General features: G+C 40.0%; 1 pseudogene; it reads left to right on the top strand.

Moving 5' to 3' along the window:
• Window positions 1–12,642: 12,642 nt before the first annotated feature.
• LOC133052847 (melanoma-associated antigen B16-like) lies at window positions 12,643–23,785 on the top strand (annotated as a pseudogene).
• The last annotated feature ends 1,935 nt before the right edge of the window (window positions 23,786–25,720 follow it).

Genomic DNA, 25,720 nt, shown 5'->3' with positions numbered 1-25,720 from the left:
GTCTAGGTTGATCATAGCTTTTCTTCCAAGGAGGAAGTGTCTTTTAATTTCATGACTGCAGTCACCATCTGCAGTGATTTTGGAGCCAAAAAGAAAATAAAGTCTGCAACTGTTTCCACTGTTCCCCTATCTATTTGCCATGAAGTGGTGGGACCAGATGCCATGATCTTAGTTTTCTGAATGTTGAGTTTAACCCAACTTTTTCACTCTCCTATTTTACTTTCATCAAGAGGCTCTTTAGTTCTTCTTTGCTTTCTGCCATAACGGTGGTGTCATCTGCACATCTAAGGTTCTTGAAATTTCTCTTGGCCATCTTGATCCAGCTTGTGCTTCATCCAGCCCAGCATTTCTCATGATGTTCTCTGCATATGAGTTAAATAAGCAGGGTGACAATATACAGTATTGACATACTCCTTTCCCAATTTGAAACCAGTCTGTTGTTCCATGTCCAGTTCTACCTGTTGCTTCCTGACCTGCATACAAATTTCTCAAGAGGCAGGTCAAGTGGTCTGTTATTCCCATCACTTTAAGAATTTTCTACACGTCGTGATGTTCCACACAGTCAAAGGCTTTGGCATAGTCAATAAAGCAGAAATAGATGTTTTTCTGGAACTCTCTTGCTTTTTCGAAGATCCAACCAATGTTGGCAATTTGATCTCTAGTTCCTCTGCCTTTTCTGAATCCAGCTTGAACATCTATAAGTTCATGGCTCACATCTATTGAGGCCTGGCTTGGAGAATTTTGAGCATTGCTTTACTAGCATGTGAGATGAGTGCAATTGTGTGGTAGTTTGAACATTCTTTGGCACTGCCTTTCTTTGGGATTGGAATGAAAACTGACCTTTTCCAGTCCTGTGGCCACTGCTGAGTTTTCCAGATTTGCTGGCATATTGAGTGCAGCACTTTCACAGCCTCATCTTTTAGGATTTGAAATAGCTCAACTGGAATTCCATCACCTCCACTAGCTTGGTTCATAGTGATGCTTCCTAAGGCCCACTTGACTTCACATTGCAGGATGTCTGGCTCTAGGTGAGTGATCACACCATTGTGATTATCTGGATTGTGAAGATCTTTTTTCTATAGTTCTTCTGTGTATTCTTGCCATTTCTTCTTAATATCTTCTGCTTCTGTTAGGTCCATACCATTTCTGTCCTTTATTGAGCCCATTTTTGCATGAAATGCTCCCTTGGTATCTCTAATTTTCTTGAAGAGATCTCTAGTCTTTCACATTCCATTGTTTTCCTCTATTTCTTTGCACTAATCACTGAGGAAGGCTTTCTTATCTCTCCTTGCTATTCTTTGGAACTCTGCATTCAAATGGGTATATCTTTCCTTTTCTCCTTTGCTTTTTGCTTCTCTTCTTTTCGCAGCTATTTTAAGGCCTCCTCAGACAACCATTTTCCCTTTCTGCATTTCTTTTTCTTGGGGATGGTCTTGATCCCTGTCTCCTGCACGATGTCATGAACCTCTGTCCATAGTTCTTCAGGCGCTCTGTCCATTAGATCTAATCCCCTGAATCTATTTCTCCCTTCCACTGTATGATCGTAAGGGCTTTGATTTAGGTTTCTTCAATTTAAGTCCAAATTTGGCAATAAGGAGTTCATGATCTGAGCCACAGTCAGCTCCCAGTCTTGTTTTTGCTGACTGTATAGAGCTTCTCCATCTTTGGCTACAAAGAATATAATCAATCTGATTTCAGTGTTGACCATCTGGTGATGTCCATGTGTAGAGTCTTCTCTTATGTTGTTGGAACAGGGTGTTTGTGATGACCAGTGCATTCTCTTGGCAAAACTCTATTAGCCTTTGCCCTGCTTCATTCTGTACTCCAAGGCCAAATTTGCCTGTTACTCCAGGTGTTTCTTGACTTCCTACTTTTGCATTCCAGTCGCTTATAATGAAAAGGACATATTTTGAGGGTGTTAGTTCTAGAAGGTCTTGTAAGTCTTCATAGAACCATTCAACTTCAGCTTCAGCATTACTGGTCAGGGCATAGACTTGGATTACTCTGATATTGAATGGTTTGCCTTGGAAACAAACAGAGATCATTCTGTCATTTTTGAGATTGCATCCAAGTACTGCATTTTGGGCTCTTTTGTTGGCTGTGATGGCTACTCCATTTCTTCTAAAGTATTCCTGCCCACAGTAGTAGATATAATGGTCATCTGAGTAAAATTCACCCATTCCAGTCCATTTTAGTTTGCTGATTCCTAAAATGTCGACGTTCACTCTTGCCATATCCTGTTTGATCACTACCAGTTTGCCTTGAGTCATGGACCTAACATTCCAGGTTCGTATGCAGTATTGTTCTTTATAGCATTAGGACTTTGCTTCTATCACATCCACAACTGTGTGTTGTTTTTGTTTTGGCTCCATCTATTCATTCTTTCTGGAATTATTTCTCCAGTGATCTCCAGTAGCATATTTGGCACCTACCAACCTGGGGAGTTCATCTTTCAGTGTCCTATATTTTTGCCTTTTCATACTGTTCATGGGGAGACCTGGGTTTGATCCCTGGGTTGGAAAGATCCCCTGGAGAAGGGCAAGACTACCCACTCCAGTATTCCGGCCTGGAGAATTCCATGGACTGTATAGTCCATGGGGTCACAGAGTCAGACACAACTGAGCAACTTTCACTTTCATAAATGATATCATATATTTGTCTTTCTCAGTATCACTTCTTCACCTAGTATGATAAATCTCTGTGTCCATCCATGTTGCTGCAAATAGCACTATTTCATTTTTTTTTTTATGGCTGACAACTAGTCCATTGTATATATATATAGACCACATCATATCTGCTGATGGAAACATAGATTGCTTCTATGTCGTGACTATTGTAAATAGCACTGCTGTGTACATTGAGGTACTTGTATCTTTTTGAATTAGAGTCTTCATCTTTTCATCTGGGATGATTATGCCTCCAGCTTTATTATTTTTCCTCAAGATTGTTTTGTTAATTCTTGGTATTTTGTGGTTCCACATAAATTTTAGGATTATTTATTCTAATTCTGTGAAAAACACCACAGGTAATTTTATAGGGATTGTGTTAAAACTGTAGATTACTTTGGGTAGTATGGCCATTTTAACTATTTTAATTATTCCAATCCAAGAGCATAGCATATCTTTCCATTTCTTTGAATCATCTTCAAAGAAATGACATCAAAAAGGATGTCATTTTTTGGTGTTCTAGAAATTCTTGTAGGTTTTCATAGAACTGGTCAACTTCAACTTCTTTGGTATCAGTAGTTGGGGCATATACTTGGATTACTGTAATATTGAATGGTTTACCTTGCTCATTTTGTTGTTTTAGCGATTGCACCCAAGAACTGCATTTCGGACTCTCTTGTTGACTATGTGGGCTACTCTATTTCTTCTAAGGGATTCTTGCCCACAGTAGTAAATATAATGGTCATCTGAATTAATTTTGCCCATTCCTGTCCATTTTAGTTCACTGATTCTTAAGATGTTCATGTTCACTCTTGCCATCTCCTGCCTGACCACATCCAGTTTACTTTGATTCATGGACCTAACATTCCAAATTCCTGTGCAATATTTTTCTTTATAGAATTGGACTTTACTTTCACCACCAGAAACATCCACAACTGGGTATCATTTCTGCTTTGGCTCAGCCTTTTCATTCTTTCTAGAACTATTAGTAATTGCCATCTGCTCTTCCCCAGTAGCATATTGGACACCTTCCAACCTGGGGGCTCATCTTCCAATGTCATATCTTTTTGCCCTTTCATACTGTTTATGAGGTTCTTGCAGCAAGAATACTGTGATTTGCCATTCTCTCCTCCAGTGGACCACGTTTTGTCAGAACTCTCCACTGTGACCCGTCTGTCTTGGGTGGCCTTGCATGGCATGGCTTATAGCTTCATTGAGTTACACAAGCCACTTTGCCACGACAAGGCTGGTGACCAATGAAGGGGCCTGTTAGCTTTTATGAAGCTAATATTCTCTTTGCTGTCTTTTTACATTATAAACTTGACCCAAATTTAAAATGAGAAGAATTATATTACTTGTAACTTTATTAGGTTTTACATATTAGGTTTAAAGTCTTTGAAATAAATTACTTTGTTCTCACATAAGGTCAAGATTAATGATATGTTAATTTGAAAATAATTTTTACCTGCTTTCATAGAACAAAATGTTATGTGTACTGAAGAATGTTATTCTAAGTATGCTGTTTTTTGCACATAGTTACTCATAATTAAACATTTTACCTTTAACCAAAATTTGTGAGTGTATTTGCTTATATGCAGTTTCATCCAACTAGAAGGTGATACTGAACTTGACTGCCACATACAAATCTTGCTTCAGTGTGTGTGTTTCATTTTAAAGAAAAAATTTACAGTGTCATGAAATTCACCATACAGTGATATTGACCTGTGTTTAAAAATAAGCATACAGTTGATTGTAGTCACATAAGATAAAACATTTTTCTGTCAAAGAGGAAAAATAGAAAATTTTATTAAGTAAGTATGCTAAGAGAGGTTTTTGAAAACTCCCAATAAAGTTTCCTTCCTTGACAAATATGATATTTTCTTTTCATAGTCACACTTTTGAGTTTCTTCATATTTTTCTTAATTTCAGTATGCACATGTCTCAGTTTGCCATCTTCAATCTTTAGTTCCATCTTTCCCTGGAGAGAATATTTCTTCTTATGATATCAAGAATCATTTCCTACCTTTATTGCCCCTGGATTAACCTATCATAATTATATAGTTGAGTTTCTTGAGAGTGCTCAAAGTTCAATATGTCTAAAGTTTTAAATCTCTCATCTGTGCAGCAAAATCTTGGCAACTTCTATTTTCTCATACAAAACTTCTGACTCCCACCATTTGTCCCCATGGTCCATTTTGGCATGTCTCATGCCAAACACAGACTCTGGCATGTATAAGGACTCACCAACATTAGTTGAATGGATAAATAAATGAATGAATAGCTGATTTTCAGCATTTTAGGACTACATTCAGAAATTTCTTCGTCCTAATCTGGTCTTTGTTATACGGTTTTCAAATTGGACTAGGCCCCAGAAGATCCTCCCATACCTATAAGATAAACCTTTTCTACAATTTCCCAGTGACTTTGGCATTGATCTCCCAGCCTACCACTATCATATTTTACTAACCACAATACCTTAGGAGATTTTACTTTTCCTCCACTCCAGACTCTTATTTTCCCTCATATCTATGGAAACTATATTTCTGAAAATAGCACATAAATAATTTAAAATACTGGTTTAATCCGCCTGAGAGCAGGAGACAAGAACAATTCAATGATCTATTTTTATTAAAATGTGCTTTTATTTTTTTTAAGGAGAAACTCTGTTTTCAAATCTCACTTCTAGACCACTCACAGGATATCCGATCTCTGCCGACATGAGTGTATGTATTCTTTCCTGCAAATAGATCTTAACTAATACATAATTTATATTCAGTATGTATCCAGAGATACTCAAATGAAGTTGCTTCCTCCTTGATAGTTTGGGGTTTTTTTTGTTTTTTGTTTTGTATCTTGTATAATCTAATTCCACACCAAGCAAGGAAACTATCAAAGAATTTATGGTAAGAAGCCCAATAAGCCTCCTCCACTTAAGTAACTGTTATTCACCATCCTGAAGCACTCCTGAAACACACATATTTGTTAAGCCCAGTTAAGCTACTGAGTTGAAATATGTTGTCTTGTATAATAGAGAATGAAACAGATAAGTTTTGTCATAAAAAGTGCTTAATGCACTTTCCAGTTTTCTTCAAGTCTAAATCTACAAATGACGGCCTGCATGTCTCAGATTACTGAATAAGGATCCCTTTCCTTTAAAGAACATGGGAGTAGCCAGGGGAAGCAGGGCACATTGCTAAAATGGGTAGAAGGTGTAACAGCTGGACAACATAACTATAAAAAATTATCTTGCTCTACTGAAGACTTTCTTGTTGCCCTGCTATTTATCCATGGAGAGTTTCCCTGTTTCTTCAAGGTCCTGGAGCTGGTTAGGCCAGCTGTCCTTTGTTTCACTTATCTGTGCTGGTCTTTTCTTTTCAAGCAATGTCACTTTTGTCTGAAGGTTTCCATTTTTCTAATCTTAATGAAATCAGAGCACAGTTATAAGAACCTCCTCAACCCGAAGGGTAGGATACAGTGTAAAAGCATAATATAAATTTTTGTATTATGGCTTTCTTTCCATTTATTGCCAATATATATAAGTAATCAATAAATAACAAATGAGAAAAAGTGTCCTAAGGTCTAATTCCATGTAAGGAAATTCTCCAGAAAATAAGAAAAAGCTTATTAATCAGACAGGTATCATGTTAATGAAACTAAATGGATATGATTTTAATTCACTACTGTCAAAAACATATACATATCAAATTTTAAAGATACATTTTTCAAATGCACTGAAATTTGTGTGTCAGTAAAATCAGTCGCTCCTGCAAGAATATTAACTGCTTTAAATCCATTGTAAAACAGAGAGTTTGAATGTGGTTATGTTTTATGTACATACTATATTTTATTACAGATTAATTGCATTATCACATTAATTATACATTATGTAGCACATATTATATGTTATGTGCTGCTTTACATACATATTCCATATTATAATTTTATATTATATATTAAAACATATTGGCAGTGGGTCACAGTTGAAATCCATATAGTGTCTAATCAAAGCCCCAAAACTCTCAGATGGTCTGTTAGGCAAACACAGTTACTCTCAAAGACTGTCAGAATATTGCTAGTTTTATTCCATCCTACTCAAATACAAATATAATTTTAGAATATAATTTTCTCTTGGCAAAAAAGGACTCTAGGCACATTTTATCATCTTTGTTCATTGATGATTTTCATTCTCAGAGAAGTATTTGGGTTGTGACAATCTCATTAGAGGAAACCAGGAGAAAGAACTGTTTGGTCAAAATGTGTTGTTTTATTAGCAGAATCCAGGAAAAAAATGCCTGATTTTTCTCATGCATGAACAGATTGAAATTTTAAAAAACTTTAGAATAGGAAATTTACATAAAATAAAATGTTTCGAGTAGGAGATTTAAACAACTCAACAATAATTATTAATGTTGTCAAAGCATCACTAGCTTCTTCACAGTACACAAAAATAAAAATGTGCAAGTTCAGGTAGAAACTTTCTCTCAAAAGCATTGTTTCCTTTTCCCTAAAATATTCATTTCCTAATGATATGGAGTGTGAAAGTGAAATCCAAGGACATTCTTAAGTGTATATTTTTGAACTCATGAAATGTTCATGAGCAAAGAGCCACAGTGACAGTCGCCTCCCTTAAGAGTCCATAAAGAAATCTGTCATAATAGTGGAGTTTATGGAAAAGATGGTTCTGTTTTTGAAGATGTGTTGATAAAATAATGTTTCTCTTTTAAAAATTCAAAATAATTTCATTGAGTCACATAATAAACATAAGTAGGTGTGTTATATATTATAAATCAGAAACCACTAAGAGATTCATCAGTCAATAGCCACATCCCTTTAGATGTAAAATAGCAAAGGTAGAAACTATTATCATGCTTAGAAGCTTGGAAATTTCCCTGGCCACGTTGTGCCAGCCACCATACCATCATTCTCTTTTAAGGACGTGTTTTCTCCAAGTTCTTTCCAGTACTGCTCTGTAGCAGATAGCGTCCATGCCGTGCCCTGTCCCTTCACGTTTAAATCTTCCCTGCGGGTCAGTAGCTTCATGAAAAACTACTCCTTTCTCCTCGAGGGCTTTCTCTGTTCACAGGAGGGTGCTCAGCCCTCAAATGCCTCAGGCCAGAAGTAGCAGTTAAAACCTGCAGGCCCAGTCCTCAACCAGTGATGGATGGAAATTGGTGAAAAATTAGTGTTATCTTCCTTGCCCTTTGGTTGGAATAACTCTGAGGTGAATTTTATTGCAGAGATCCACAGTGGGCATAAGCCCCAATTACCCACAGTGGTAACCTGCTCATTCACACCCACCCAATTAGTCACCGCTTTTCACTCTTAGTGCAGAATGTCTACCAACCCACATGGAGGAATATACTTTTATTATATTGTAAGCTCTTTCTATTTCAAACTTTGTCTCTTTTATCGTTTAGCAGTCACTTTTTTTTTTCTGGCTATAACAGCTACTCCTCCTAGTGTTAGGCTTATTTAAAATTTTCATTACTAAGGCAACTGTACATATATTCTTGTTGCAAGAAATTCTAACAATTGTCTCCATTTGCTATTCAAAAATTCTGCTCCTTCCTCAAAGGTGAACGCATTTAACATCTGAAATGTATTAATTTAAAGTTGATTGTAGGTAATCATTTTTTCATACGTAGATACACCATAAAAATATGTGGTGCTATTTTTCACATACATGGGTTCACTGATCATTTTTATCTTTTCAACATCCAAACCAATGTGTACTTTTACCTCAAGTAGTTTTACCTCTCCTATTTTTTAAAAATTATTTATTTATGTTTTTATTTGGCTTCACCAGATCTGGGTCGTGGCTTGTGGGAACTTTTTAATTGTGGATGTGGGAGCTAGTTCCCTGACCAGGGATCCAACCTGGGCCCCCTGCATTGGGAGCACAGAGTTTTAGCCACTGCATCACCAGGGAAGTCCCTTCACATCCATTCTCTTTTTAATTATTTAAATAATTTGGTCTTGGCTGTGCTGGGTCTTTGTTGCTGTGTGCAGGATTTCTCTAACTGCAGTGAGTGGGGGCTACTCTTCGATGCGGTGCACGGGCTTCTCATTGCCATGGCTTCTCATGTTGTGGAGCAACAGACTATAGAGCATGCAGGCTTGACTAGTTGCAGCTACCGGGCTCTAGAGCTCAGAATCAGTAGTTGGCACACGGGCTTAGTTGTTCCTAGGCATGTGGGATCTTCCTGGATCAGGGATTGAACCTGTGTCTTCTGCATTGGCAGGCAGAGTCTTTACCACTGAGCCACTAGGTAAGCCCCCTTCACGCTCATTTTGAATCTTCTCATATTTTCTATATCTCCAACCCATTTAATTTTATGTTATATGACATATATTTATAAAAACTTTCATTGTCCTTGACTATGCATTTTATCACCTGTATCATTTCCAGGTCAGTTTTGTTTGCTTGATTTTTTTTCCTAATTATTGGTTATATATCCCCACTTCTTTGCGTACCTGGTGATATGTGATTGGATGTCAGACATCATGATATATTGTGATTTTTGCCTTGCTCACACTTGTCCAGAACCAATGCACAGTTTGTTTTTTTCCTCCAATATATCAGTATTCTCAAGCCCTGTTTTGTAATGAATATTAAGTTACCTAGAAACAAAATCTTGTCAATTCTTGGTTTCAAGCTTCATCAGTTGGGACTAGAACAGCGTGAACCATGGCTTACCTCAGTTCACTTCTGAGTTCTCTCCCTGATGCCCTGTGAATGATAATGGTTTATCACTCTGACAAGAAGTGCTCCCTGTCCTGGGTGGGCACCCCAGTTCTCTTTGGGTGCAGTTTTCTCCTCTCTGGTACTCTCTCTTAGGAACTCTAGCTTGGCCTCTCCTGACTCCCAGCTTTATCTTATCAACTTAGAGATACCACAGGCTCCACTCTAGGAAGTAAGCTGGGGCAATTACAGGCTCAGATCCATTCTTTCCCATTTCTCAGTGATCCCTGTTTTTCATGGGCTGATGTCCAATATATTGAATACTGTTGTCTTATATTTTACCTACTTTTTCCATCATTTTCAGATGAGTGGGTATATCCTGTACTAGTTACACCATCTTAAGCATGGGATAAGTTGTAGAAGTCATCAGTAAAATCTAAATTATTGCAGCACACAGATATCATGAAAGAATAAACCAGCATTCCAAAACACATTAAAAATTAAAATTAGAATATGAAAGACCATGGAAAACACATAAACCAATATAATTTTAGCCTTTTGAGAATTTTATGTGAAAGAAATTATAGAGTAGATAAAGTTGACCTTTAAGTTCAGCTCCTTTGATTCAGCATTATTTCTTGAGATTGAGTCCCATTGTAACATATATACTTGTCCCCTTCTTTTGTATTATGGTATATGAATCACAGTCCTATCAGTTCCTCATTGTGGGATGTTTATTTGCTTCTACTTTTGGCCATTGGAAATTAAGTTTCTATAAACATTCAGATGCTGTTTTTGTGTGTGTGAGTAGAAGTTTTCATTTCTCTATGAAAATATGCCAAAGGGGCCTTTTCAAAGTTAAGTAATAAGTTAGTTTTATTAGAACCATCTAGATGGTTTCCCAGAGAACCTGGCTCATTTTGCATTCCCAAAGCAATGTGTAAGAGATCTGATAGCTCCACATCCTCACTCAGGACTTGGTATTTTTAGTATTGTCTTTTTTAAGCTATTCTAATCGATATGTAGTGGCATCTCATAGCATTAAATTTACATTTTCTTAAAGTGTAATGATGTTTAAAGTACTCTCATCTCCTTATTTGGCATCAGTAGTCCTCTTTGGTAAGCATGTGTTCAAGTTTTGTGCCAGTTTTCTAATTGAGCTCTATTACTGTTGAGTTTAGAGAGTTCTTCTTATTTAGGGAAGAAGCCTTTTTTTTCAGATATCAGATTTGCAAATATTTTTCCCAATCTTCATATTGTAATTTCTTTTTCTTATCAGTGCTATTCATAGAGCAAAAAAATGTTTTAAACTTGACTAAGTCTAGCATATGTTTTATTTTATGGATTGAAGTCAAGTGTGAGAACTTTTCACGTTGGAGGGAGTGGACATGCAGTGCAGTTGTGGTGAGTCTATAATCTACAGTAGGAGGAAGATGACTAGATAGATTAGAGGAAACATTTTAAAATCCCCCCCTTAGTTATTCTAAGTGTGACTTGGTTCAATGGATTTCTGATGCTTCACTGCAGGAATCTGAGGTGGCTCCTGAAACCACAGCTGCCATCAACCATCAATAGGGTCATTTCAATAAAGCATAAAAACTTGACTTGCTTGAGGCAGTATGATTACAGGGTGTATAATAATCACATGAAGCCTCTTTGGTGGGTGAGAACTGGTCTATTATTATTTTAGTTAATTATAAAGAATGAACTTAATTATAAAGAGGGGGACTTTCCTGGTAGTCCAGTGATTAAGGCTCCATGCTTCCAGTGCAGTGGAACTTGGGACTTGGGACTCTCCAGAGCTCTCCAAATGTCCCCATCTACCATCACTACTGCTGCAGCTGCATCATAAACAGAAAGCAATAAATGAAACTGTGGAAAATTCTTAAAGAGATAGGAATACCAGAACACCTGACCTGCCTCCTGAGAAATCTGTATGCAGGTCAGGAAGCAACAGCTAGAACTGGACATGGAACAACAGACTGGTTCCAAATAGGAAAAGGAGTACGTCAATGCTGTATATTGTCACCCTACTTATTTAACTTATATGAAGAGTACATCATGAGAAACGCTGGGCTGGAGGAAGCACAAGCTGGAATCAAGATTGCCGGGAGAAATACCAATAACCTCAGATATGCAGATGACACCACCCTTCTGGCAGAAAGTGAAGAAGAATTAAAGAGCCTCTTGATGAAAGTGAAAGAGGAGAGTGAAGAAGTTGGCTTAAAGCTCAACATTCAGAAAACTAAGATCATGGCATCTAGTCCCATCACTTCATGGCAAATAGATGGGGAAACAGTGGAAACAGTGGCTGACTTTATTTTTCTGGGCTCTAAAATCACTGCAGATGGTGATTGCAGCCATGAAATTAAAAGACACTTACTCCTTGGAAGAAAAGTTATGACCAACCCAGACAGCATATTAAAAAGCAGAGATATTACTTTGTCAACAAAGGTCTGTCTAGTCAAGGCTATGGTTTTTCCAGTGGTCATGTATGGATGTGAGAGTTGGTCTATAAAAAAAACTGAGCACAGAAGAATTGATGCTTTTGAACTGTGGTGTTGGAGAAGACTCTTGAGTCCCTTGGACTGCGAGGAGATCCAACAAGTCCATCCTAAAGGAAATCAGTCCTGGTTGTTCATTGGAAGGACTGATGTTGAAGCTGAAACTCCAATACTTTGGCCACATGATGCGAAGAGCTGACTCATTGGAAAAGACCCTGATGCTGGGAAAGATTGAGGGCAGGTGGAGAAGGGGACGACAGAGGATGAGATGGTTGGATGGCATCACCAACTCAGTAGACATGGGTTTGGGTGGACTCTGGGAGTTGGTGATGGACAGGGAGGCCTGGTGTGCTATAGTTCATGGGGTCGCAAAGAGTCGGACACGACTGAGCAACTGAACTGAACTGAAAGTTAAGGAAGGGAAAATTCAAGCACCTCATAAGCCCTGCCTGACAGTAAGTATTTGTGTGCAGATCCTGTATGTAACAAGGTTACTTTCTGGGTGTCATTTCTGTTGCTCATTTTATTTATTTGGCTACACCAGGTCTTTGTTGTGGCATGCGGGATCTTTAGTTGCAGCATGGAAACTCTTAGTTGCTGCATGTGGGATCTAGTTCCCTGACCAGGGATCGAACCTGAGCCCTCTGCATTGGGAGTGTGGAGTCTTAGCCACTGGATCACCAGGGAAGTCTCTGTTGATCTTAATAAAATGAAAGAGCACAAAGACTCACATGCTAACGGATGTGAACAACAGGACCACTTCCCTGAAATCAGGGTAGCTTTTGAGTAGATGGAGCTGGGTGTTTTCAGTGATTTGAAGAAAGTTGACTCCATGGAGCCCTCCTATGCCCTTATCAGCAAAATGGACCTCACCTTTGCTGGGAAACCGAGTAGTGACAAGGACATGCTCAAGGTTGGCCGCTCGTTTACTATCCCTGTCGTGATCTTCAGGAAGGACAGCTGGGCCACTGAGGAGGAAATCTGGGAAGAGATTAATGTAATGAGGGTATATGCTGAGAGGAATCACTTTTTCTACCAAGAGCCCATGACTAATCAACAGAGACATGATAGAAGAAAATATCTAATGTTTTAGAAGATTCTCAACAGTGATCTACATGCTATGAATGCATGTGGATTCCAACAGCCCATGCTGAAATCATCACAATTAAAGTCTTGGGATTTTTCAAGAGGGCCCGTGTTATAGTTTCCTTTGCCCTCCCTTCCTGCTATAAAGAGGCTCTAAGCAATGAGGGATGGATATCCCAAGCCAAAATTGCAGCCAGGGATGGCCCTACTGCCATAGCAAGTGTACATTATAGGGCCAAGTTCAACAGCTTCTCCTGACACAGATGTTTCATTTAGTTTTTAAATACTAAAGTCAATGTTCTAAGCAGTTGAGGTCCAGTAAGGGCTGGAGGGAAATTTTTACATCATCTTTGCATTCCTGATTTATGTGGTAACTTGGAGTTTTTCCTCCTTCCCTCCTTCCTTTCTTTTCCACACTTCCTCTTTGTCAGGAAGCATTTAACAAGAGGCTTCCTGTGTGCTGTTTTGGATCTGTCAGGAGCCCTCTGGCCCTTGAGGAGAGGCACGCCTTTCCCGGAGCTGAGGGGTCCAGGCATTTCTCATTACGGTGATAAGTACCCTCTTCCTTTTCATGAACCATATGGTAAAAGGTGATTGTTTGCAACTCTCTCTTTGATAGGGATCGTATTATGTTTTGTAAATCTGGAATTTTAATCTTTATCTTTGCTGAGAATAACTACCTTATATATGCCCACACCTTGTTGATTAAAACACCTTCACTCCATCAGAGCTTGGGTCCCCGTATCTTTCTTTCTTTCTATTCTTTCTGTCTTTCTCTCTCTCTCTCTCTCTCTATTTCTGGCTAATTCCTTGGAACGTGGAGGCCCGCTGAGCTCACTTTCTTGCCCGGGCTTCTAAGACCCTCTCGAGAAGGCACACTGGCCTTCACCCACTCGAGAGGGTGCCCGGTGCCTACATGCAGCAGCGCAAGCCCTAAGAACAGGACTCTATTGGCTTTCCGCGTAAACCAGGGGATATCAGCCTCTTTCTCTCTCTTACTTTCTTATCGTCGACTCCAGACCACCAGGTTCCAGTCCATTAAAGGACCAACACCTCTTTTTCTTCCTTTTCTCATCTCTCGATCCCTACTTCCCTTATAGCCTTACTTTCTTCTTTCATTTATTTTTCCAGTGCTGTTCTTTTTACACAAGGTTTAAATAGCCCTTTAGAATCTATATTTATGTATGATTTTGGTTACATGTTTATGCTTTCTGTCATGATTGAATAGGAATTTTGTGACTCTATAAAACAATATTTGCAGTCTAGAACAGGATAACCTGGTACTGCAATCCAGGTTTCTTAGGAAATCTGAAAGAACTCAGTAGTAAAGTCATTTCCACCAAGAAATTGATATAAATAAATACTGGTCAATTCATAAATTTCCTAATGCTTTTTAATGTCATTTTGTAAAACCGAAGATATCTATTTGTATTTAGTTATAAAGAATATTGAAGAAATTAAATCTTAATAATTAGATACCAAGTTTATTGGTTAATTTATCTCCAAAACATTCAATGTCTGCTCTTTGGGAGACACTGTCCCATTGCTTGAGTTGCTCAGATTTTTTGGGTGTAGATGTTGTAAAAGGTGAGATAGCAGGGTAAACAAGAGGGACAGTTTTTAAAAAGGAGCTAAGAGGCATGTGTGCGCAAGCTCAATCATGTCTGACTCTTTGCGACCACATGGACCTCTGTCCATGTAATTCTCCAGGTAAGAATACTGGAGTGGGTTGCCATTTCTTTCTCCAGGGGATGTTCCCAACCCGGGGATTGAACAGGGGTCTCCTGCATTGCAGGCAGATTCTTTACCATCTGAGCCACCAGGGAAGCCTACTATTAAGAGACATTTCTAAGTATAAAGACAGGTCAACTTTAAAAAGTATCAGCAGATACATGCTTGACTTTATCTTATAATTATATACAATGCATTAGAATATATAACGAATCCATACATCTTTTCTAAAGGGATATGCAAGATGGAAGTAGCAATTAATTTATAAATGACAATCATCAATCAGATGAAATAATTTAGGTGAAGCTTTTCTCTCTTGAAGAGACGGGGACTGAGCAAGTGGTCAGGAAGAAAATACAATGTGTTTTTAACTTTGCATGAAAAATAATGTTCAGTTCCATGCTGCTCACCATAGTTCTGTTTTTGCCACATAAACCCTCCACTTCAAATTCCTATCTGAATGCTGTATTAAAACACCACTTCTGACCTTTGTTTGGAATCTGTTACTTTTGTTGCCACCTCCTGTTCGCTATCCTCTGAAGCTTCTAGTTCTTTCTCACTGTCCCCTGACACTTCGGTTGCCCTCGTGCTGTCCCCTGAAACCTCGACTACCTTCCCACTGTCCCCAGAAGTTGCAATATCCTTCCCATGGTCCTTATAGCTCTGGTTGCTCGGTGGCCACAGAAAGCTGCCAGTGCTTTTCAGTGAATCATGCCATTTTCCCTGTACTACTTTTACTGATGCGGTAGGGATATCAAAGCAAACACACTGCTTTCCTTAGAGAAAGAGCATTCCCTTCACTTTGAAATCAATATCCTCACTCAGTTGCTCTTTAAGTTCTTTCCAAGCATAACTAATGTTTGGCATTTCAGTTGAGCACCATGGACTCATCATCACAAAGCCCACATCTGAGTTGATTAAGGAGCACGGGAAGAATAAATGGGATTCTATTCCCATGACATCTGAACACTCTGGCATGCATCTAAGTCAATAATGACCTCTTGGTTCTCAGTATGTCTGTAATCAGCAAGCTATTCCCTGGTGACTCTTGTCTGGAACAATATAGTCCAGAGAATATAATTTCAGGAGGTGCAGAGCAATGCAGGTCAGCACGAGTGATGATGTAGTGCAAGGTGAAATGAACAGCTAGTTGGCTTAGATAACATTCTCCCAATGCAACACCAAGTCCCAGTTGAAAGTCACATTTTGAAAGTGGAGGCCCCAAAAGAAAAAACTGCATGTGGAACATGGGGAAGGAGAGCTGGCATTTCTTCTTCTATCCAGCTCATATCATCTCATGTACTTCTATTACTGACCTGATAGATATTCCCAGACTTCTCATTCTTTCTCCTCCAGACTTGATGCACTCAGTGACCATTGCTGCCAGACCACTTCTTGATAGAACATACCAGATTTTATTTGTTCCTTCTGTTATATAAGACCTATATGACCAATAGTTTTATAAGTGTTCTCAATCACAAAAGAAACAGAAAGAAGTGGTAATAGTTTAAAATAGTGTATAAAATATAGGTGCAGATATTAAAGTCTTTTAAGAGAAAACAAAGTATTTTATAACAATACCTCAGCAAAAAGTGGCCACAAGGAAAGGTATTGGCCTATAGAAAACTCCTCTTAATGATTTAAAGATATGATATTGATAGAATGAGAATATTACCATTCTGTAGCCCATAGTAGAGAATGGAGAATGGTCATAATTATCAGAGTGTGAAGATCGCAAAAAAGGAAGACACAGACAGTATATAACTCCTAGAGGGAATGGCAGACCACTCTAGTATTCTTGCATGAAGAACCCCATGAACATGAGCAGTATGAAAAGGCAGAAAGATATGACACCAGAAGATGAGCCCCTCAGGTCTGAAGGTGTCCACTGTGCTACTGGGAAAGAGTGGAGGGCAGTTACTAATAGTTCCAGAAAGAATAAAGTGGCTGGGCCAAAGTGGAAATGACAGTTGTGGATGTGTCTGGTGTTGAAAGTAAAGTCCGATGCTATAAAGAACAATACTGCATAGGAATCTGGAATGTTAGGTCTATAAATTGAGGTAAATTGAAGGTGGTCAAGCAGGAGATGGCAAGAGTGAACATCAACATCTTAGCAATCAGTGAAATAAAATGGAGGGAAATGGGCAAACTTAATTCAGATAACCATTATATCTACTACTATGGGCAAGAATCTCTTAGAAGAAATGTAATAGTCCTCATAGTCAACAAAAGAGTCTGAAATGCAGTACTTGGATGCAATCTCAAAAACAACAGAATGCTCTCGGTTTGTTTCCAAGGCAAACCATTGAATATCACACTACTCCAAGGCTATGCCCCAACCACTGATGCTAAAGAAGCTGCAGTTGACCAATTATATGAAGACCTATAAGACCTTCTAGAACTAAAACCAAAAATGACATCCTTTTTCATTAGAGGAGATTGGAATGCAAATGTAGGAAATCCAGAGATACGTGGAGTAACAGGCAAGTTTGACCTTGGAGTACAAAATGAAGCAGGGAAGAGGCTAACAGAGTTTGCCAAGAGAACTCACTGGTCATAGCAAACACCCTGTTCCAACAACACAAGAGACAACTCTACACATGGACATCACCAACTGGTCAATACTGAAGTCAGATTGATTATATTCTTTGCAGCCAAAAATGGAGAAGCTCTATACAGTCAGCAAAAACAAGACCAGGAGCTGACTATGACTCAGATCTTCAGCTGATTATTGCAAAATTTAGGCTTAAATGGAAGAAATTAGGGAAAACCACTAGGCCATTCAGGTATGACCTAAATCAATCCCCTGTGATTATACAGTAGAGGTGACAAATAGATTCAAGGGTTAGATTTAGTAGACAAAGTGCCTGAAGAACTACAAACAGAAGTTCATAACATTGTACAGGAGGCAGTAACCAAAACCATCCCAAAGAAAAAGAAATGCAAGAACACAAAGTGGTTGTCTGAGGAAGCTTTACAAATAGCTGAGGAAATATGAGAAGCAAAAAGCAAGGGAAAAAGCGAAAAATATACCTAACTGAATGCAGAGTTCCAAAGAATAGCAAGGAGAGATAAAAAGGCCTTCTTCAATGAAAAATGCAAAGATGTAGAGGAAAATAATAAAATGTGAAAGACTAGAGATCTCTTCAAGAAAGTTGGAGATATCAAGAGAACATTTCGTGCAAGGATGGGCACAATAAAGGACAGAAATAATAAGGACCTAATAGAGGCAAAAGAGATTGAGAAGAGGTGGCAAGAACACACAGAAGAACTATATTAAAAAGGTCTTAATGACCAGGATAACCACAGTGGTGTGATTACTCACCTAGAGCTAGACATTCTAGAGTGTGAAGTCAAGTAAACCGTAGGAAGCATTACTACAAACAAAGCTACTGGAGGTGATGGAATTCCAGTTGAGCTATTTCATATCCTAAAATGATGGTGTTAAAATGCTGCACTCAATATGTCAGCAAATTTGGAAAACTCAGCAGTGGCCACAGAACTGGAAAAGGTGAGTTTTCATTCCAGTCCCAAAGAAGGGCAATGCCAAAGAATGTTCAAACTACCACATAGTTGTGCTCATTTCACATGCTAATAAGGTTATGCTCAAAATCCTTCAGGCTAGGCTTCAAGTAGTACATGGACCAAGAACTTCCAGATATACAAGTGGGTTTATGAAAGGCAGAGGAACTAGAGATCATATTGCCAACATCTGTTGGATGATAGGGAAATCAAGGGAATTCCAGGAAAACATCTACTTCTGCTTCATTGACTATGCTAAAGCCTTTGACTGTGTGGATCACAACAAACTGTGGAAAATTCTTAAAGAGATGAGAATACCAGACCACCTTACTTGTCTCCTGAGAAACCTGTGTGCAAGTCAAGAAGCAACAGTTAGAATCTTACATGGAACAACGGACTGGTTCAAAATTGGGAAGGGAATATATCAAGGCTGTATATTGTTACCCTGTTTATTTAACTTATACGCAGGGTACATCATGTGAAATGCTTGGCTGGATGGACCACAAGCTGGAATCAAGACTGATAGGAGAAATATCAACAACCTCAGATATGCAGATTATACCACTCTAATGGCAGAAAGTCAAGAGAAACTATAAAGCCTCTTGATGAGTGTGAAAGAGGAGACTAAAAAAGCTGGCTTGAAACTCAACATTCAGAAAACTAAGATCATGGCATCCAGCCCATCACTTCATGGCAAAGAGTTGGGGAAAACATGGAAACAGTGACAGATTTTATCTTCTTGCCTTCCAAAATCACTGAAGATTGTGACTCCAGCCATGAAATTAAAAAATGCTTGCTCCTTGGAAGGAAAGCTATGACAAACCTAGATAGCATATTAAAAGGCAAAGACATCACTTTGCCAACAAAAGGCCAGTATAATGAAAGATATCATTTTCCCCATTGTCATGTACAGATGTGAGAATTGGACCATAAAGAAGGCTGAACGCTGAAGAATTGATGCCTTCAAATTGTGGTGCTAGAGAAGACTCTTGAGCATTCCTTGGACCACAAGGGGATAAAACAAATCAGTCCTAAAGGAAATCAATCCTGAATATTCATTGGAAGGACCCATGCTGAAGTTGAAGCTCCAGCACTTTGGCTGCCTGATGCAAAGAGCCAACTTGCTGGAAAAGACCCTGATGCTGGGAAACACTGAAGGCAAACGGAGAAGAGGGCAACAGAGGATGAGATGGTTAGATGGCTCAAACTCTGGGACATAGTGAAGGACAGGGAAGCCTGGTGTGATGCAGTCCATGAGGTTTTGAAGAGTTGAACACGACTTAGTGACTGAACAACTCCCAATGGAAATATAATACCATTTGGGGCGTGCTCTTGCCAGAAAAACAAACATATAGGCCAAAAAAATACTGATCTGATCAGACTTATATATGTAACTATTGATGATGATTATTATGAGTGTCAGGGAAATAGGGTTCATAGTACTGTTTTGTGTACTATACTAAATGGCAGAGAATTTATATGTGAAATGACTTATTATAAAGATCATGCCTTTAACTTTGAACACCCAAGGGAAAGGCTATTTTTCAGCAAAACATAGCAGAGAAGGCCCATTATAAATATAAAATTGAAATCAGCAATCACAATCTGAAATACCAAGCCAAAGCCACATAGTTCGCATCAGATCTAGAGGCTACTTGCACCACATAATCAGGGAAAACTAATCAGCATGTTATGTAAGCTTTTCCAAATCACACAAAAATATTTGAAATTACTCCACACGTTCTAACAAGCAGGCTCCCCTTGATACAAAAACAAAGTAGGTGAGGAGATTCAAGAAAATATTTAAGCCACTGTTTTAAAGAAGACTAGAAAACAAAGCTACAACAATAAGAATAGAAAAATAAAGCAAAAGCGTCTGCCCACAGTGCAGGAGACCCAGGTTCGATCCCTGGGTCGGGAAGATCCCCTGGAGAAGGAAATGGCAACCCACTCCAATACTCTTGCCTAGAAAATTCCATTGATGGAGGAGCCTGGTGGGCTATAGTCCATGGGGTCGCAAAGAGTCGGACATGACTGAGTGACTTTTCACATAAAAGTGCAAATAAAGAGATAATATTTATCATCTGCATATGATTTCTCTATATAGGGATGTGAACAACCTCACAAAACAGGGGTTTTCAAAATCATTAATCTCAGTCCCTCCATGTACAAAGCACACTTTTTAGTGGATAAAGTATGAAAGAGGCTGTCTTACTGGTGAAAGCAGAAATAGATGGCTGTCACTTTTCTCTGACAACCCACCCCCTGACCTGGCCCCTGCCTGCCTTGTGCTCCAACTTCCCCATTTTCCATTGAGGCTGGAACATGACTCATTCCAGGCACTGCAAGGACTGCAGTAAGTGAATTCATCAAGGCTTTGCTGGAATCAGACATTTCCCAGGAGGCCTTAAGTCATGAAAAACGGGCAAAAAAGAGAACTCCATGAATGGAACACAGGAGAACAACAACAGAGAATAAAGGGGGATCCCACGCAGACGGGCTAGTGGCTGCTTTTCACCCTAAAAGCCCTGGTCAAGGCTTTCTGGCTGAGACATGCCCTCAGTTACTCTTCAGGGTTCTCAGGGGCAAGGCAACCTTGGCAATGAGGGTCAAGACATCAGCTCAACAGAAGGAGGCATCAGAGGCTTGGCAGAACCCAGTGTGAGGACTGCATACAAGACCCACAGCCACCTCTGCTCCAAAACTGAGTGCAGAGTGTGCGGTGCCCGCCCCTGCTGGTGACCCCGGTGACCCCAGGGCAGGGGTCACAGGAAGTCACGGCCCCTGACTTGCGCCTGCGGAGAGCAAGGCTTTGAGAGCTTGAATCTGAGGTGCGGACTCCAGTCAGCAACAGGAGGAACCCCAGGTGCCGTCAGGTGTCAGGTGAGCCTCTAAATGAGGACTGAGGGGATCCCCTGCCCCAGAAAGGGGGGCACCCACCTGATGAGAGCTCCACCCCAAACCCAGGAGACACAAGCAGGTTCAGGCTGAGCTACCACACGCTTCCTGTTTGGCAGTCTGATTGAGATGGCGGCTTTTGTGCATGGGGCTCAGGGTCCCTGACCTACAGGTCCAAAAGCAGAGTTCCCTGAGTGAGTCTTGTGGGGACCCACATACCCAGCCCCTCCACCCCACCCCCAACTCTCCAGAAGAGCAGTGAATCATTGAGCCTTTGTAGGAATATTGGCCCTGGGAGGCCCCTGGCAAGGGGTGGCTGGAAGTGTTGCTGATTTGCTTGGCCATTGGAGTCTGAAGGAGTAGAAGCCTAAGTCTGGGGCAGGCAGTGTCATGTCACCACAGGAAGGCATCTCAGACTACGCAGGAATCCCGATGAGGACCCCGAGTGATTTCTTAGGGAATCCTCTGACCCCAGGAAAGAGGATGTGCACAGTGTCTGCTCCTCTTGTCAGCTCTCCATGTCCTGTCATGAGGTTCTCCTCACTTCCATTTTGGGGTTTCACCAAGATGAAGCCTTGATTGGAGGGGGGCCTCAAGCAGTAGATAGAGCGGGCACATTACCAACCAGAATCCAGTTTGAGAAGCGGATATGAGAATTGTGGGACTAATCAACCCAAGATGGAGGGGACTTCAAAGAGTCCTTCCCCTGTTATCAGCCCTAAGAAGCTTGGGGAGTTATATAGGCAGAGGCCACCCCTTTTTTCCTCCTCAGTGTCTAGCTTTTGCTATTGGCACAGGGAAGCCCTTGTGGAGGTTGATGGAATGTCCTTCCACAGTTTATTCTGGAGTAACTCAGAATGATAAGGCATTCTTGTATGCAGAGGGATTGACATCAGTTTGCAGAATGGTCAGACCTAAAGCCCCACCAATAGTCAAGACAAGGACCCTTAATGATAACTGAAGGAAAGTGGACCTCAGTAGAGTCAGGATCATGAAAAGTGCAACCCTGCTCCATTGGCACTGCTGAGAGGCTACAGACAGGGCTTTCAGGTGCCCTAATGCCCTTCTCCAGATCTCAGTAGGTGGAGGTTTTGTTCTGAGGAAGATTCCCATACTAGCATAGAAAGACATTCCAGGAATTGCCTGGATTTAAAGCAAGGCAAATGAGTGAGAATGCGGAGGACACTGAAACCGTACTGATAATATACACAGAATCTAGCTCTGCTGTCTGCTCTGGAAAAACCCAGGTTGGGTTTCTCAAGGAGGTAACACCACACTTGCCTCTCAATTGTCTTAGAGGATATGATTTTGGTCTTAAAGGGACAGCCTTATGTTAGTATAGAGGAAGTGACCAAAGTCTTGTCCAGTGAAAAAGTGATGACCTGAGGGAGGACTAAGAGAACCACACTCTTCCAAACAGAAGTGGCTCTACAGAGCCCACACACAGTTTCCTATTGTGATCCCTGAGAATTATCCACTTGGGTTGGCTGACTGCACCCTGAGGAATATTCACACTTCCTCCTTCATGTTTTTGAAGACTTATTCACCACCAGGTCAAGAGACCCATGAAGCCATTTAGCACTGTTGTTAGAAGTCCACTGGAGGCAGCTTTTATCTGAACCAGCACAGTGGAGCTTACCAGATGAGGCCACTCACATCTGCTTTCTTTCGCTTAGGTGGTGAATCCCCTTTGTTCTTCTTGGCAATACTCTTGTCTGTTACCAGCAAGTGTCATCACGCCTCAGCATCCAGAGAACCCATGATGCTCCCATGATCAATGCTTTCAGACCTGCATCAAATCCCAGTCCCTGGAGGTTTCACAGGTCTCCAAGGTGCTAGAGGAGACCCATCTCCCCTCCCATCTTCTAATGCCTGGCCATTTGAAGGAGTATCCTGGTGCTGGTATTCCCAGTACTCCTGAAGGTTGTCAGAATTTCTGTGCATCTTCCACTGCCATTACAGCCATCTCATCCATCAAATCAGAAGAGGGCTACATGATCCAGGAAGAAGAGAGTAGTCCAGGCACTTCACTGGCTCTGCTAGACCCCAGGAGTGTGCCTATATATGCTCTAGATGAGGAAATGAATTTGCTGGTGAATTTCCTGCTGCTTAAGTACCAAATGAAAGAGCTGATAACAAAGGCAGATACGTTGAATATTATCATCAGCAAGTGTGAAGTACACTTCCTTGAGATCTTCTTGAGAGCCTCTGAATGGATGGAGATGCTCTTTGGCCTTGATCTGATGGAAGTGGATCGTACCAATCATTGCTATTGCCTCCTCATCAAATTGGGCCTCACCTATGATGGGATAAAGCACGGTGAAGGGAGCCTGCCCAAATCTGGCATCCTGATACTTATCTTGAGTGTGATCTTCATGAAGGGCAACCGTGCCACCGAAGATAGAGCCTGGGAAGTTCTTAATGTGACTGCAATATATTCTTGGATGAATCACTTCATCTTTGGGGAGCCCAGGAATCTCATCACTGAAGATCTTGTGAAGGAAAAATATCTGGAATACTGGCAGGTGGCCAACACTGATCCTGCAGGATTTGAGTTCCTGTTGATCCCCAGAGCTCATGCTAAAACCACCAAGATTAAGGTCCTGGAGTTTCTGGCCAAAGTTAATAGGACTGACCCAAGTTCTTTCACATCTCAGTATGAGGTTGCTCTGCAAGATGAAGAAGAGAGAGCCTGAGTCAGAAGTTGCCACTGCAAATTCTAATGCCAAGGCTAGCAGCTTCTCCGACAGCTAGATGAGTCAGGGGTAGTTTCTTCATTCATTGTTGAAAAAGGCTGTTAGTGTTTGTAGAATTTTATCTCTGTGGTTGGGCTGAAAGGAAGACAGTATTTATGCCTATGTCTTCCTATTTTGTATGGAGAAGGCAATGGCAACCCACTCCAGTACTCTTGCCTGGGAAATCCCATGGACAGAGGAGCCTGGTAGGCTACAGTCCATGGGATCACGAAGAGTCGGACACGACTGACGTGACTTAGCAGTAGCAGCTTCCTATTTTGTATGTTTAATTTTTTATTTTATTATTTATTTATTTATTTTGGTCTCATTAGTTATCTACTTTTTGATGTATGTACTATTCAAATATTGTTTCTTTTATTTTTTAAATGAATTTTTATTATTTCTTTGGCCACACTGCATAGCATGTGGCATTTTCTTTCTCTTACTAGGAATCAAACCCATGCCCTTGTGATGGAAGCATGGAGTCTTAACCACCAGGCTACCAGGAAAGTCCCTGTTGTTTATTTCAATATAGATTTAATTGCCTTCAAAATCTTCAGGTTTTTGAATGATACTGGTCACACATTTAATGTTATAATGAGGTTTAAAGTAAGAATTTTGTTGTTTCATAGAACAAATTGTGAAACCGTCTTACTTTGTCACCTGTAATAAGAATATGGCATTGCTATACACTGTTTCTTAGAAATGTGATGGATCAGTATTAAGATAGTTTGGATCAATAAGGAAAGAGAAGAAAGTCTAAAGATATTAAGGCATTCTTATCCCTCTTAGTTCTTGTTTTGTAAAAGTAAATGAAATGTACATGGATTTTCTAGTTCTTTCAACAGTGTGTAAGAAATAAATGTTAATAAATTGGACCTCATACTCACTGGATCATTTATTCCCCCAACCATCAGTGACTACCTACTCTTTGTAACGCATAGCTTTAATACTGGGAATGTGAAGTACTCAGGACCTGCCCATGGAGTTTAACATATAAAAACAGTAATCTTTTAAGGACAGTGGTGGAATCTTATATTCTAAACAACTAGTAAAATGAAGGAGTCAGTGGGTAGAGGTGGGCAATCCTATGAGATTGTCAAAGTGTTACTGCAATTAGATGTGGCAACTTGGGATGTTGGGAAACTTCAAGTCCTTTAGTAGGAGTTAATTTTACATGAAAGTGGATGATGGGCTACCCAGAAGTCACTGGGTTAACAATTGGCCATCACCTGGGAGGGCCAGTGCTCACTTCATTCAAAGGGAATTTCAATTAAGTTGTGTTCAGTGTAATTTGGAAAATAAGAAATAAGAATTAAAGTTTCGGTAGGGATAAAATGAATGAAAATGTGTAACAAAGTGGCATGGAAGGAGCAGGAGAAAAAAGGTAGTTTTTCCTCTTGGTCCTTCCCTGAGTTCCCCTTGTAAGAAAAAGATAAACATCAGAAAAACAAATTCAGTGTTTGTGTTAGAGCATCACAAATATATGAGACTCAAAGAAATGACAAGAGCAGGAAGCTTTTGTATCTTTCAGACAAAGAAACTATAAATTTGTGTTTCTGGTTGAATTGACATAACCAAGGGGTTTGAACTAGGGGTAGTAAGTCTTGAAGAAGAAACAGAGTTTGTTTATACATCCTTCTTGGCCCTAAATTTTTTGTGTCTCATGATAAAAAGTCTTCTACCGTCTTGGTACAGGAAGTATGCCTTTCTTAGGGAGATTTAGCTCCTGCTTTCAGGGGAACAAACGAGGGTCAGTGTCCTTCTTTCAACTGTTTTTCAGGTACCTTCAATTTAAAGTAACCTATGTGCAGAGTGGCATTTTTGAGGTGACAGACAGTAATCTCTCCTTATTTATGGTTTCAGTTACCTGTGGTCAACCATGGTCCAAAAAAA

Source organism: Dama dama, chromosome X (assembly GCF_033118175.1).
Source record: "Dama dama isolate Ldn47 chromosome X, ASM3311817v1, whole genome shotgun sequence".
Lineage (NCBI taxonomy): Eukaryota > Metazoa > Chordata > Mammalia > Artiodactyla > Cervidae > Dama > Dama dama.
This window is presented reverse-complemented; position numbering and strand designations above follow the sequence as displayed.